This window comes from Melanostigma gelatinosum (genome assembly GCF_949748355.1).
Source record: "Melanostigma gelatinosum genome assembly, chromosome: 6".
In the NCBI taxonomy this organism is placed as follows: domain Eukaryota; kingdom Metazoa; phylum Chordata; class Actinopteri; order Perciformes; family Zoarcidae; genus Melanostigma; species Melanostigma gelatinosum.
This window is the reverse complement of record NC_136639.1, coordinates 28,569,805-28,582,269: the sequence shown is the minus strand read 5'-3', so window position 1 is coordinate 28,582,269 and position 12,465 is coordinate 28,569,805. Positions and strand designations below refer to the sequence as shown.

Sequence of the window (12,465 nt, the reverse complement as noted above, 5' to 3'; positions counted from 1 at the left end):
CACAGATCAGAGAGGACAGCCAGAGACAGATCAGAGAGGACAGCCAGAGACAGATCAGAGAGGACAGCCAGACACAGATCAGAGAGGACAGCCAGACACAGATCAGAGAGGACAGCCAGAGACAGATCAGAGAGGACAGCCAGAGACAGATCAGAGAGGACAGCCAGACACAGATCAGAGAGGACAGTCAGATACAGATCAGAGAGGACAGCCAGAGACAGATCAGAGAGGACAGCCAGAGACAGATCAGAGAGGACATCCAGAGACAGATCAGATCAGAGAGGACATCCAGAGACAGATCAGAGAGGACAGCCAGAGACAGATCAGATCAGAGAGGACAGCCAGAGACAGATCAGAGAGGACAGCCAGAGACAGATCAGAGAGGACAGCCAGAGACAGATCAGAGAGGACAGCCAGACACAGATCAGAGAGGACAGCCAGACACAGATCAGAGAGGACAGCCAGACACAGATCAGAGAGGACAGCCAGAGACAGATCAGAGAGGACAGCCAGAGACAGATCAGAGAGGACAGCCAGAGACAGATCAGAGAGGACAGCCAGACACAGATCAGAGAGGACAGTCAGACACAGATCAGAGAGGACAGCCAGAGACAGATCAGAGAGGACAGCCAGAGACAGATCAGAGAGGACAGCCAGACACAGATCAGAGAGGACAGCCAGACACAGATCAGAGAGGACAGCCAGAGACAGATCAGAGAGGACAGCCAGAGACAGATCAGAGAGGACAGCCAGACACAGATCAGAGAGGACAGTCAGAGACAGATCAGAGAGGACAGCCAGAGACAGATCAGAGAGGACAGCCAGAGACAGATCAGAGAGGACATCCAGAGACAGATCAGATCAGAGAGGACATCCAGAGACAGATCAGAGAGGACAGCCAGAGACAGATCAGATCAGAGAGGACAGCCAGAGACAGATCAGAGAGGACAGCCAGAGACAGATCAGAGAGGACAGCCAGAGACAGATCAGAGAGGACAGCCAGAGACAGATCAGAGAGGACAGCCAGACACAGATCAGAGAGGACAGCCAGAGACAGATCAGAGAGGACAGCCAGAGACAGATCAGAGAGGACAGCCAGAGACAGATCAGAGAGGACAGCCAGAGACAGATCAGAGAGGACAGCCAGACACAGATCAGAGAGGACAGCCAGACACAGATCAGAGAGGACAGCCAGAGACAGATCAGAGAGGACAGCCAGAGACAGATCAGAGAGGACAGCCAGACACAGATCAGAGAGGACAGTCAGAGACAGATCAGAGAGGACAGCCAGAGACAGATCAGAGAGGACAGCCAGAGACAGATCAGAGAGGACAGCCAGAGACAGATCAGATCAGAGAGGACAGCCAGAGACAGATCAGAGAGGACAGCCAGAGACAGATCAGAGAGGACAGCCAGAGACAGATCAGAGAGGACAGCCAGACACAGATCAGAGAGGACAGCCAGACACAGATCAGAGAGGACAGCCAGACACAGATCAGAGAGGACAGCCAGACACAGATCAGAGAGGACAGCCAGAGACAGATCAGAGAGGACATCCAGAGACAGATCAGATCAGAGAGGACATCCAGAGACAGATCAGAGAGGACAGCCAGAGACAGATCAGATCAGAGAGGACAGCCAGAGACAGATCAGAGAGGACAGCCAGAGACAGATCAGAGAGGACAGCCAGAGACAGATCAGAGAGGACATCCAGAGACAGATCAGATCAGAGAGGACAGCCAGACACAGATCAGAGAGGACAGCCAGAGACAGATCAGAGAGGACAGCCAGAGACAGATCAGAGAGGACAGCCAGAGACAGATCAGATCAGAGAGGACAGCCAGAGACAGATCAGATCAGAGAGGACATCCAGAGACAGATCAGAGAGGACAGCCAGAGACAGATCAGATCAGAGAGGACAGCCAGAGACAGATCAGAGAGGACAGCCAGAGACAGATCAGAGAGGACAGCCAGAGACAGATCAGAGAGGACAGCCAGAGACAGATCAGAGAGGACAGCCAGAGACAGATCAGAGAGGACATCCAGAGACAGATCAGAGAGGACAGCCAGAGACAGATCAGAGAGGACATCCATACACAGATCAGAGAGGACATCCAGAGACAGATCAGAGAGGACAGCCAGAGACAGATCAGAGAGGACAGCCAGAGACAGATCAGATCAGAGAGGACAGCCAGAGACAGATCAGATCAGAGAGGACAGCCAGAGACAGATCAGAGAGGACAGCCAGACACAGATCAGAGAGGACATCCAGAGACAGATCAGAGAGGACAGCCAGAGACAGATCAGAGAGGACAGCCAGAGACAGATCAGAGAGGACAGCCAGAGACAGATCAGAGAGGACAGCCAGAGACAGATCAGAGAGGACAGCCAGAGACAGATCAGATCAGAGAGGACAGCCAGAGACAGATCAGAGAGGACATCCAGAGACAGATCAGAGAGGACAGCCAGACACAGATCAGAGAGGACATCCAGAGACAGATCAGAGAGGACATCCAGAGACAGATCAGAGAGGACATCCAGAGACAGATCAGAGAGGACAGCCAGAGACAGATCAGAGAGGACATCCAGAGACAGATCAGATCAGAGAGGACAGCCAGAGACAGATCAGAGAGGACATCCAGAGACAGATCAGAGAGGACATCCAGAGACAGATCAGAGAGGACAGCCAGAGACAGATCAGATCAGAGAGGACAGCCAGAGACAGATCAGAGAGGACAGCCAGACACAGATCAGAGAGGACAGCCAGAGACAGATCAGAGAGGACAGCCAGAGATAGATCAGAGAGGACAGCCAGAGACAGATCAGAGAGGACAGCCAGAGACAGATCAGAGAGGACAGCCAGAGACAGATCAGAGAGGACAGCCAGAGACAGATCAGAGAGGACAGCCAGAGACAGATCAGAGAGGACATCCAGAGACAGATCAGAGAGGACAGCCAGAGACAGATCAGAGAGGACATCCAGACACAGATCAGAGAGGACATCCAGAGACAGATCAGAGAGGACAGCCAGAGACAGATCAGAGAGGACAGCCAGAGACAGATCAGATCAGAGAGGACAGCCAGAGACAGATCAGATCAGAGAGGACAGCCAGAGACAGATCAGAGAGGACAGCCAGACACAGATCAGAGAGGACATCCAGAGACAGATCAGAGAGGACAGCCAGAGACAGATCAGAGAGAACAGCCAGAGACAGATCAGAGAGGACAGCCAGAGACAGATCAGAGAGGACAGCCAGAGACAGATCAGAGAGGACAGCCAGAGACAGATCAGAGAGGACAGCCAGAGACAGATCAGAGAGGACAGCCAGACACAGATCAGAGAGGACAGATCAGAGAGGACAGCCAGAGACAGATCAGAGAGGACAGCCAGAGACAGATCAGAGAGGACAGCCAGACACAGATCAGAGAGGACAGCCAGAGACAGATCAGAGAGGACAACCAGACACAGATCAGAGAGGACAGCCAGACACAGATCAGAGAGGACAGCCAGACACAGATCAGAGAGGACAGCCAGAGACAGATCAGAGAGGACAGCCAGACACAGATCAGAGAGGACAGCCAGAGACAGATCAGAGAGGACAGCCAGAGACAGATCAGAGAGGACAGCCAGAGACAGATCAGAGAGGACAGCCAGAGACAGATCAGAGAGGACAGCCAGAGACAGATCAGAGAGGACATCCAGACACAGATCAGAGAGGACAGCCAGACACAGATCAGAGAGGACAGCCAGAGACAGATCAGAGAGGACAGCCAGACACAGATCAGAGAGGACAGCCAGAGACAGATCAGAGAGGACAGCCAGAGACAGATCAGAGAGGACAGCCAGACACAGATCAGAGAGGACAGCCAGAGACAGATCAGAGAGGACAGCCAGAGACAGATCAGAGAGGACAGCCAGAGACAGATCAGAGAGGACAGCCAGACACAGATCAGAGAGGACAGCCAGAGACAGATCAGAGAGGACATCCAGAGACAGATCAGAGAGGACAGCCAGACACAGATCAGAGAGGACAGCCAGAGACAGATCAGAGAGGACAGCCAGAGACAGATCAGAGGACAGCCAGACACAGATCAGAGAGGACAGCCAGAGACAGATCAGAGAGGACAGCCAGAGACAGATCAGAGAGGACAGCCAGAGACAGATCAGAGAGGACAGCCAGACACAGATCAGAGAGGACAGCCAGAGACAGATCAGAGAGGACAGCCAGAGACAGATCAGAGAGGACAGCCAGACACAGATCAGAGAGGACAGCCAGAGACAGATCAGAGAGGACAGCCAGAGACAGATCAGATAGGACATCCAGAGACAGATCAGAGAGGACAGCCAGACACGGATCAGAGAGGACAGCCAGAGACAGATCAGAGAGGACAGCCAGAGACAGATCAGAGAGGACAGCCAGACACAGATCAGAGAGGACAGCCAGAGACAGATCAGAGAGGACAGCCAGAGACAGATCAGAGAGGACAGCCAGACACAGATCAGAGAGGACAGTCAGAGACAGATCAGAGAGGACAGCCAGAGACAGATCAGAGAGGACAGCCAGAGACAGATCAGAGAGGACATCCAGAGACAGATCAGAGAGGACAGCCAGAGACAGATCAGAGAGGACAGCCAGAGACAGATCAGAGAGGACATCCAGAGACAGATCAGAGAGGACATCCAGAGACAGATCAGATCAGAGAGGACAGCCAGACACAGATCAGAGAGGACAGCCAGAGACAGATCAGAGAGGACAGCCAGAGACAGATCAGAGAGGACAGCCAGAGACAGATCAGATCAGAGAGGACAGCCAGAGACAGATCAGAGAGGACATCCAGAGACAGATCAGAGAGGACAGCCAGAGACAGATCAGAGAGGACATCCAGAGACAGATCAGAGAGGACAGCCAGAGACAGATCAGAGAGGACATCCAGAGACAGATCAGAGAGGACAGCCAGAGACAGATCAGAGAGGACAGCCAGAGACAGATCAGAGAGGACATCCAGAGACAGATCAGATCAGAGAGGACATCCAGAGACAGATCAGAGAGGACAGCCAGAGACAGATCAGATCAGAGAGGACAGCCAGAGACAGATCAGAGAGGACAGCCAGAGACAGATCAGAGAGGACAGCCAGAGACAGATCAGAGAGGACATCCAGAGACAGATCAGAGAGGACAGCCAGAGACAGATCAGAGAGGACAGCCAGAGACAGATCAGAGAGGACAGCCAGAGACAGATCAGATCAGAGAGGACATCCAGAGACAGATCAGAGAGGACAGCCAGAGACAGATCAGATCAGAGAGGACAGCCAGAGACAGATCAGAGAGGACAGCCAGAGACAGATCAGAGAGGACAGCCAGAGACAGATCAGAGAGGACAGCCAGAGACAGATCAGAGAGGACAGCCAGAGACAGATCAGAGAGGACAGCCAGAGACAGATCAGAGAGGACATCCAGAGACAGATCAGAGAGAACAGCCAGAGACAGATCAGAGAGGACATCCAGACACAGATCAGAGAGGACATCCAGAGACAGATCAGAGAGGACAGCCAGAGACAGATCAGAGAGGACAGCCAGAGACAGATCAGATCAGAGAGGACAGCCAGAGACAGATCAGATCAGAGAGGACAGCCAGAGACAGATCAGAGAGGACAGCCAGACACAGATCAGAGAGGACATCCAGAGACAGATCAGAGAGGACAGCCAGAGACAGATCAGAGAGGACAGCCAGAGACAGATCAGAGAGGACAGCCAGAGACAGATCAGATCAGAGAGGACAGCCAGAGACAGATCAGAGAGGACATCCAGAGACAGATCAGAGAGGACAGCCAGACACAGATCAGAGAGGACATCCAGAGACAGATCAGAGAGGACATCCAGAGACAGATCAGAGAGGACATCCAGAGACAGATCAGAGAGGACAGCCAGAGACAGATCAGAGAGGACATGCAGAGACAGATCAGATCAGAGAGGACAGCCAGAGACAGATCAGAGAGGACATCCAGAGACAGATCAGAGAGGACATCCAGAGACAGATCAGAGAGGACAGCCAGAGACAGATCAGAGAGGACAGCCAGAGACAGATCAGATCAGAGAGGACAGCCAGAGACAGATCAGAGAGGACAGCCAGACACAGATCAGAGAGGACAGCCAGAGACAGATCAGAGAGGACAGCCAGAGACAGATCAGAGAGGACAGCCAGAGACAGATCAGAGAGGACAGCCAGAGACAGATCAGAGAGGACAGCCAGAGACAGATCAGAGAGGACAGCCAGAGACAGATCAGATCAGAGAGGACAGCCAGAGACAGATCAGAGAGGACATCCAGAGACAGATCAGAGAGGACAGCCAGACACAGATCAGAGAGGACAGCCAGACACAGATCAGATCAGAGAGGACATTCAGAGACAGATCAGAGGACATCCAGAGACAGATCAGATCAGAGAGGACATCCAGAGACAGCAGAGACCATGGGTGAGTGGTCTGACTGAAATAAGTTCGTGACATGAGATGTTGATTTTATTTTTAGCATTCCGGTACATAACGTGGGATAAGACTAGACATATCACAGGACTGTAAAGCCAAATGTATAATATTCTGCAGTCATACTGAGCACAGCGCTTAGCAGAGAGGATGAAATGCACTCTGGGCTAATTCATCCACAGTGAAACCTAATCAAATATTTATTTATTTGCTCCAGTGTCTGTGCTGAGAGGAGCTCTCTGCTGTTCTCCAGAGGTTTGTGGTGGGCTGTGTGCATTAGCTGACCACTGAGCCGTCCTCACAGAGGACAGCAGTAGATTCTGATACGCCTCCATACCTCTCTGGAGCCTGAGTAGCTGGCTGATATCAGCGTTCAGAGTTCACCCGACTGACGATACAAGAACAATAAGATATTAATAACACTGTTTCATTCACAGGTGATCTGAGATACACTGGACTCGCTGACTGTCCGCCGGTCCGTGGCATATGCTGCTAATACAAAGAAGGTTCAACAAGCACATTTCTGCTTTTTATTTGATAAATCAATGATGTTTGAAATGAACTCATTCTTCATATAAAAGTAAAATGTATGACAATATTTCTTCTACCATCAAGTAATTTTAATACGGGCATCTGCAACATGTTGGTCAGAATTTCACTGTGTTCATTTAACAAACCCACAGACAATCACCAGCCAGCTGTGCTGTTCCCCATCAGTGCTACTGAGCTGTTTAGCATCTCTAAGCTCATTGTTTTCATTGTGTGGCCCGTTGTGCTTGCTCAGCCTCAGTCCCAGCAGCAGCAGCTCCTCAGTTAGAAGCTCTGATGAAGCCACTGTGCACTACCTGCTCAGTGATGTTGGAGCATTGAGCAGCTAAAGAGCCGGTTTCTTCTCAAAAGAAGAGCGAATATTGGACTTACATTTTACTCCAAATCAATAATGCTGTACATCTGCTGGATGCGTCAAATGTGCTAACAAGTTCACTCTAAAGGTGATCATTTGTCAGTGTTGTGTCTGCAGGTCCAAAGGTCTCAACATGTTCCTCAGTCATTGTCAGCAGAGGCTTCAGCAGCATGGCAGTGCTCCATGACGGTCAAACTGATCGAAGTTATTTGAATGTGTTGCTAATTACATAATTGAAATTATGGGCGAATAGAAATACTCAAAGCTGCACAAATAAGTATTTTAAATCAACGATTGACCCTTTGCTAAGTCCCGCCTTGGGACGCAGACTGGCCAATCACAGCATAGCATCAGCCAGCTCTGCTCCACAGACTCATCTGTGGTTTCAGATGTTCTTCATGTTCAGGCTGCTTTAGTGGATCTGGAGCTCGTCCTGGTTAAAGGTTGTGTGACAGTGATGCTCGTTACACGGAGAGGTGTACAATTCTATAACGTTACGTTTCTACCATCTCAGGTCCCTACAGATCTGCAGAGCTTTGTAGTCTCTTTTAACTCACCGTTTTGGTTTTCACTAAATCTAGCAACTCTCTTGGTAGTAAAGTAGCGAGCCACCTCATCTCTGTTCTCCACAATAATTTACTTCAATAAAGATCAAACAGGACAAATAACTTTAGTCTTTGTTTTTATTTGATAACCACAAAAGAAAAAAAATGGTTGTATGTAAAAATGTACTTTGGGCAACTAGATCTCTGACCCACCAGGCGCGTGAATAAAAACCTTCGTGGAGCATTTAGCAGCTAAAGAGCCAGAGATTTCCTCTTTAAGGGTTGGTGAAGACCAACCCAGAGCTAACAGCAGAGAGACTATTGGTGGACACAAACAGAGCAGCGTCTGCACACAGGTCAGCAACAGCTCATCATCTATATCAGTGTTAAAAGTGATCAATGTTTACAGCTTGCTGCGCTGCCCCCAAGGGACCACAATTCATTTAAGATAAAAAAAAAGGGCAAGATGGACGATTCAACTAGTCTTTACTTTGATTTCTCTCGTAGGTTACAATCATTCATCTATTAGTCATTTATTATTTTTGTGGTGAAAGTATAATTTGAGACAAACTTTATAAACTTCATTTGAAACAGTCTCAGTGGAGAATATCAGTTATTATCGGGTTCAACACATATCTTCAATAACTTCATCCAACAAAACAGACCTCCGTTCCACCGCGTCGTCATGTGTCCTATGAATGTCCTGTCTGTCTGTGACTAGGACTCTCTTGAGAATGAGGCCTCGTGTCTCAATGAGGTAATCTGTGTGAAGAAAGGTCAAAATAAATAAACACAAAAATGTCTCTTTTTGTGTGAGAACACAGTGTCGAGCTACACAGCATTAATTATAGCCTCATGTTCAAGTCAGCACGCCTTCAGACCTCAGGTTGGAGTCTTGGAGGTTAAAATTCAGATCAGGATCACACAAGACGTACCACCAGAGGTACCACCAGAGGTACCACCAGACGTACCACCAGACGTACCACCAGACGTACCACCAGAGGTACCACCAGAGGGGGCAGGAGATAGATACACATGTGATGCATTCAAACTCAATACGAGCAGTCACAATCAATGTCTCATCTCGTAACATCACAGATTAAGATTCATAAATCACTCTAGATCTCTATTTTCAAGAACAGGAAGAACACATATTGATTCCATCTGCAGTATCTCTCCATAGTGTTTCACTGTGCTTCTATCAGGATCATGTGTTCCTGTGTTTTCCTCTCGGTGTGTATTTACAAAGCTGTGCCGTGTCACACTGGTACTACCACCGGCACTGGGCTGGTTCAGGGTGAGCTGTGGATGCTGCTGAGAGAGAGCCAGGATCCTCTGTTGATCACACAGCAAAGACACAGACGGGCTCTTATCATAATCATATCAATATGCCTGTTTCTGAGGCTGTGCCCGTGACTGAGTGACTGTGCTGAGGCTACAGTGATCACAGGAAACACACACCTAGCTTTCACCATTTATTTTAACACTATTTGTCTATTACCAGGTATTAGAAAGCTGTGGAATCTGAGGCTTCGCTGGAATTACTTCCAACATCTCACTGATAGAACTACTCGATGGCTCCAACCACAGAACTAGAACTACAGCCATGCAAAGCGGCTGCAGCTAAAATAAGACGTCTTGCTCAGGCGTAGAAAATACAGGAAGGACAACAAGCTAGAAGAAATACCAGCAGAGCATAAATATAAATACTGGGCCTTGTTTCTCTTTGTCAGAAGAGTAGAGCAAGTAGAGGCTGTTAGAACAGAAAGTATGTAGACGATAAGAGATGAATTCACACATCAGCAGATGTTGGGAATACTCACATGTTCAACAAAGCATATCCACAGTGGACATGATTGTGAAACTGCATGCTACATGTAGTACTGGTAGTGATGTACTTTCTGACGATGGGTCAGAACTAAAGGTTACATGTTTAAAGCGAGGCTGCGTAAGCTTTGCTCATCAGCAGCCTCTGTGGTCGTACGACACATTTTCATCCATTTTCCAAAACTCACTTGAGTCATTTGGCAACATGTGAGAGCTCAGCTGACATGTAACATGTTACAGTGCCTTCATTACAAATATAAAAGCACTGTAACATGTAACTTATAGCGTAACAGTCACTAGCAGAGTGATGCAGTTACATACACAGCAGTCTGTCTGAAGCAGCCATCAGTCTCCATAAGCTCCGAGTCAAAGCAAAGCAAAAACCTCCATCAATAGAAAGGATAACAAGTTCAAACTTGTCTTCTTGCTGTTCAAAGTTGGTAAGTTGAATACACAGCACAGCCTGCAGCATTCTTATCCTCACTGCAATCTACTATGAAACTAAACCTCACTGCCTCTGATCTCTTTATTCATGTAGACCATTTTTATTGTGCGGCAAGATCTGTACAAAGAGCCAAAAGTACACAGAGGCAGTCACATTGTACTTTTGTATTTGCTGCCCAATAAGAAATATCAAATTTTGACTCAAGAGATCAATAAGACGAATTATCATCCAAAAGGAACCATATCATATTATAAAAACATGCTGGTGTCACTAGTGACCATAAGGCAGAGACAGAGCCGTTCTCACCACAATGACCATGGCTGCTGACCAGCTGCTCATCCTGGGGACCAACCCACCTTTCCTCACCACACTATCGGACCTCTTGTCTCCAAAACCATTTCCAACAGGATTTATTTGGATAGGTTGAATTACTGACTGGATCCAGTGGATTCCAAGATATGCTGGTCTCTCTCCTCTGCTCGTGGAATAGTTTACTGAAGCCAAAGGAACAGACAATGACTCGACATCAAGGAACACATGCACTGGAGCCTGAAACAGCAACTGCAGGTGGAACACTGCCTCCAGATGTTATGGGCATTTAAGAAACCTAAATAGGAATACTGCACTACTACTAGTACTACTACTACACGTCCTGCCAGCACTTATGGAAGAAACATGTTAGTACGAGTCAAACTTAAACTTATCCAAGTAGAGACTCTGCATCACCTTCCTAAAATAATGGCCTGTCATTTTTTGACAAAAATGATTTTGTTGCCTAAATCATCTCCTCGTGATGATGGCCACCTCTGGTAAAACCGCCTACATCCTCAGTTGAACAGATCATGTGATTCTACCTGTAGTATAATGGCCGATGACAAGAGTGTGACTTAGACCGTTTTACTTTGCATAAGTCAAAAGAGCTGAAAGAATGACGTGGGCCATTATTTTAGGAAGAATACCACGCATGTATTAAAATGTCATTTTTAAGTGATGTCATAGCAAACCGTAAGATATCCACGAACACCCAATTAGATCACCACCTCATCTGTGCAAAGTCTGCACCACTAAGAGTCAGAGGGTCTTAGGGCTTCACAACCAGAACAAATTCAAAAGAGGCCAAGATGTTGACTTGTGGCTTTAGGTTCAAATGCTAGAACGTCACCTGTATGGAGTGAATTTTATGAAGAGATTATGGGGGCAAGACAGTCACAACAGCCTGTTAACTGGATTTATGTGAAACTGTTTCCATGAAAAAGGGTAAGATTTTTAAAAATGTGATAGTTGTATGTTTCACCTCCTCCCCACACCTCAGGCATCTTTCATACTGCATGTAACAACCCTGAGCCACCTTATTCCTGTCGTGAGACGTTGTATAACTGAACAGTGCTATGCTAAGCTGTGTGCGGCAGTGTGGAGGCCCGGCTGCACTGTAGGAACGAACCACTGCAGAGACCCAACAGCAGCAGCTTTGATCCAGCCAGCTATAAAGAGAAGTGCTGAAGTGAATCTATTCCCTGTGTCTGAAGCTCAATACACTATTGATCTGGGTGGGGGCACATCTAATTGGAACATAGGAGAGCTCCAGCCTGGGCTCTGGGACCTGAATCAAGGCTCTTATGTTCATGCAGCCCACCACACTAATCAGAGGTAAACAACAAATATGACCCCACTTTCATATCTTGTTTAATATTATGGAGAAAACTTACACAGGCCTGTCGTTTCATTTATAGAAAATAATCACAATTCACATTATTATGCAATCAAAGTTGCCGTGTGCCCAGATCTCAGCTGATGAATTGATACAATGGTGATACAAAGTACAATGGTATTATTAATAATAATGAGTGCCCAGCGAAGAGCCAAGTTGTAATAAAACTGAATTACCAGTTAAAGGAAATACTGCAGATGACAGATAATGACAACACTCCTTGCATTTATGGACCACTAAGTTGTTTTTCCCCTTTGTTGTTCATTGCTAATTGACTGCAGGCAGAGTCATGTACATCCAGGGACAGATTGTGTGACATAGAAAAGGCAGAGACACCAGTTTGTCCAGCATGACTCACTGGTCCTCCTGGTACTGTCCCATGACTCTCACTGGCCCTCTTGGTACTGTGCCATGACTCTCACTGGTCCTCCTGGTACTGTGCCATGACTCTCACTGGTCCTCCTGGTACTGTGCCATGACTCTCACTGGTCCTCCTGCTACTGTGCCATGACGCTCACTGGTCCTCCTGGTACTGTGACATGACTCTCACTG

General features: G+C 48.0%; 1 protein-coding gene across 1 annotated transcript in view; it reads right to left on the bottom strand.

Moving 5' to 3' along the window:
* Window positions 1–12,465, bottom strand: part of cacna1ba (calcium channel, voltage-dependent, N type, alpha 1B subunit, a) — a 192,766-nt gene that overhangs the window by 161,164 nt on the left and 19,137 nt on the right. The window lies entirely within an intron of this gene.